At 45.8% G+C, this 4,121-nt stretch overlaps 1 non-coding gene across 1 annotated transcript; it reads left to right on the forward strand.

Moving 5' to 3' along the window:
• The first annotated feature begins 1,651 nt into the window (after positions 1-1,651).
• TRNAH-GUG (transfer RNA histidin (anticodon GUG)) lies at positions 1,652-1,723 on the forward strand. The gene has a single exon. It is a non-coding gene; the product is annotated as a tRNA-His (tRNA).
• The last annotated feature ends 2,398 nt before the right edge of the window (positions 1,724-4,121 follow it).

A 4,121-nucleotide genomic window follows, 5' to 3' on the forward strand; every position in this document is an offset into this window, starting at 1 on the left:
CTCTACTCCACTCCACTCCACTCTACTCTATGCCACTTCCCTTCATTCCTCTCTACGCCACCCTACTTCATAGAATGCCACTTTATGTGACTCTATGCCACTCTGCTCTACATCACTCTAGAATACTCAACTGAACTCTACTCTATACAATTCCACTCTACTTTACTCCTCTCCACTCTATGCCTCTCCACTCTATGCTACTCTACTCCAGTCTACTGTACGCCACTTTATTTTATCCCATTCTACTCTACGCCACTGTACACCACTCAACTCTATGCCACTCTACTCCGTTGCACCCCTCTCTACTCTACGCTACTCTACTCCATGCTACTATACTCCACTCTAAGCCACTGTACTCTCCACCACTAAGCTCTATTCCACTCTACTGTATGCCACTCCATGCCACTCTAATCCACCCCACAGAATGCCACTCTACTCTATGCCACTCCACTCAACTCCATGCCATTCCACACTTTTGCACTCTACCCTACTCTGTGCCTCTCCATTCCACTCCATGCCACTCCACTCTATCCCACTACGCTCTACTCTAGTTTACTCTATGCCACTCCACTTTACTCTCTCCCACTCTACTCTATACTACTTCATTCCATGCCACTTCACTGTACTCCACTCCACTCCATCTCACACAATATCACTCAATGGCACTACATGCGCTCTACTCTATGCCACTCTACTGCACACTACTCTATGCTGTACCACTCTACACTACTCTCCTGTAGGCCTTTCTACTCTATGCCACTTTTTACTCTGCTCCTCTCTACACCACAGTGTCACTCCATGCAACGCGACTGTATGCTACTCAACTCCACAACACTCTACTTCATGCAGTCCGACTCCACTCCTCCTAATTCTTTGCCACCCCTCTCCATGACACACTGTTCTCTGACTCTATGCCATTCCATGCCACTTCACTCTACACCACACTATGCCACTCTACACCACACTACTTTACTCTATGCTACTCTATGCCATTCTATGCAACCTCACTCCTCTCTACCCCACTCTGCTCTATGCCACTCCATTCCTCACAATGCTATTCAACGCCATGCCAAGGCACACCACTTCATTATATTCCACTGTATTCTATGACACATTACGTCACTCTACTCTTTGCACTTCAATCTACTCCCTTCTATGACCCTCCATTCATCACCACTCCATTGTTTGCTAGTCAAGTTTACGTCACTTCATTCCACAGAATGCAACTCTAAAGCAGTATGCACCAAGCAGTTGAATGTGTCTGAAAAGACACCCAGAAAAGAAAAAAACAACAATATGTGGGGGCCTGTTCCGAGCCCCTCCTGGCCTGGAGGAGTTTGGTCGGCCGTGGATTAAGTTTTTGCAGTGTTCACTTCCCCGACCCCAGCACTCATAGAACACTTGAAACTTGCAGGGCAGAGTGGTGGATCTTGTTAAGAAGTCTGGGCTTCTTGGTTTATGGGGAGTCTTGTCACTGGAAGCAGAGAGGTAAATATTTGCTGTGATCTGCTACTCAAAGAAAAGACCCTGATCTAACTTGAAAAGATGGGTTTTAAACAAACGCTAAATCTATCCACTCCACGGACACTGTGACCTTTTTTAAGCCTATCAGAGCCACACCAGGGCAGACTTTTCAGAGCTCTAGTAGCTCGCCGTGATCGTATAGTGGTTAGTACTCTGCGTTGTGGCCGCAGCAACCTCGGTTCAAATCCGAGTCACGGCATTGCGGGTGGCAATGTCACGGCAGTTGGGCAGCATTTTTATTCTCACTTCTTAATATTTACATGAGTTAAGAGCTTGAACCTAATTTCAACGGTGAAATTAAATGTCTTTGAAGAACGCGTTAACAATGTTATTATTTATTTCACCTTTCTGCGCTTTTACGTTTGTGGCGGTCCTGATGTGAAAAGTATGTGAAAAGTATGAGCTACAGTTTGGTTTCACGGGACCCGGTCAGCAAGAGGGATGGATGTCTGTGTCTCCTGTACCTGCAGCGCTGAGGCTCCTGTACTGACGCGGAGTAGCTTTCAATGTTGAAAGGGATCCTGCTAGCCAAATATCCGTTTTTGCAGCAATTTAGGCCGCAAAGAAAAAAGGTCTAAAAATAAATATTTGTATAGAAAGTAAGACTGAGCTCCCAAGGGTCTGAAAGAAAGAGGCAACGGAGAAGGACACTGAGAGGCGCACTCACCCAATCAGCGTTTGGCTTCATCATCCCGCACCCGGCGGATCACCGGGCAGCTAGAGGGAAAGTTTTAAAACTTAAGCCAAGTTTATTAGTCGTGGTCGAATCGTGAATTACACAATTACGCTCCTTTGTGGAATTTGGAGTAATGTGGGGAAAGACATCTACCCAAGAGCGGAGGAAAAGAGCGCGAGCAGCGGCTGTTGTGCCAGTTCTGTTGCATTTAGAGCGATTTTCTTGTGCAAAGTGTATATCACGTTCCTTTCGGATCTGAGTGTGTATTTTGCACCAGGAAAATAGCCTTGTGTAATTCTGTACAACCTTGCATAATGTTGCTGTAATTTCGCGTAATTACACTGCAGTGAGTTACACTGGTTACGCCCATCCCTACATTTGACTCATGTTTAACAGAGAGGTCCGTCCATCCATTGATCCATTCATCTGTCCATCCATCTTTTTGCCTGTGTGCCTGCTTATCTATCTGCTCACCTACCTGTGCGTGACTGTGAACCTGTCTAACAGAGTGTTGATGCCTGGCTGTATGCTTTGTTAACACTATAACGCTCATAGGGACATTGAGGAGGACATCTTGGCGCTATGGTTTTTTTTGGTATGAAGCAACCGTTTTCAAATCCTGACAGTCCACACAAAGTTGATCATATGTGATCCCATTTTCGTACCAACAGCTGCTTCTCTATATACTTATCGGTCCACGTCTATTACTACATGTGCTTTCTATTTACTTTCTATTTCAATCTGGGTATCTGCCTTACTGCCTATTTCTGCACATCTCTGTTTATGTTAACACTTTAAAGCCTACATGCTGACTACCAAGGTCTTTGTGGCGTGGTTATTTCTAAAGCAGGCGCGTGTGATTTACAGCGGTTTCTGTGACGCTGATTATATCTCATCCATGATTTACTAACAGCTACATACCTGCCTTTCTGTCTACAAACCTGTACAGATGCATCGGTGCATGTGGCTTATTTATGACGATCTGTTTAACCTTCTATCCGTCCTTCTATCTGTGCAACTGTCTTACAGTTCCCCCTCTTTTATGTTGTTACAACACTATTTGTTAAACAAACCTTCACAGTCAGAAGGGCTTCCAGGCGCTGTTATTTATTTAAAAACACTGCAAAGAACACCAGTTTATGCAATGTTGATGACATTTACTTCACCCCTTTATTGTTGCATTAATGGGTTTTCAAGTCACAAAACGGGTCCCTGATGAAGACCAAGCGGACTTCTGAGCTGCTGTAGCTCTGTGGGGTCTCCAGCTCTCCTAGGGCCTCAGATCTACCACTACAACACCAGCCTTACCCTAAGTTGTGCAGTAGATTTTTTATTTATTTTATTTATTGGTATTTCAGATGGTACATATTATTCACAGGATTGTAACAGGTTGCAGAGCTGTATGAATCTCCTTTCCATGACAACTTTTGAACAGTTACCCATTACTGCTATTATATTATGTTACCACCACGCTGAGGGCTGTTCCTTGCATAAATCTGTAAGCAGGCTTGTGATCTGTAGTGTGGGCCTCCTGTGGGTCTCCGGTTCAGTGCTGTATGCCCATGGAGCAGGGTGGTCGGTTCCCACCATTTCCAGCTCTGGCACGTCAGGTACTCATCATCTCTTATTACAACAAATAACAAGCAAGCCAAACAACTTGCCCAGAAACCGAGACCTAACTACGCATCGTGTGAGTGTGTCTACAGCTGTATGGGGCCCAGCCGGGGGGGGGGGGAGGGACCCAGGGGAACCCTCCCCAGTGTATGATCTTCCAGGGAGGTCTAGGAGAGGTGTGTTTGTCGTGCTCCTAACCCGCAAGTTAAGAGGCCCATCTGCATCGTCATCATAGTCATGTCAGGAGTGTTCCATGCTCCCGCCACCTCTGCCCATAGGGGAGCTATCTGTCTGTTCCTCAGCCCTC

This window comes from Pleurodeles waltl, chromosome 12, assembly GCF_031143425.1.
Source record: "Pleurodeles waltl isolate 20211129_DDA chromosome 12, aPleWal1.hap1.20221129, whole genome shotgun sequence".
In the NCBI taxonomy this organism is placed as follows: domain Eukaryota; kingdom Metazoa; phylum Chordata; class Amphibia; order Caudata; family Salamandridae; genus Pleurodeles; species Pleurodeles waltl.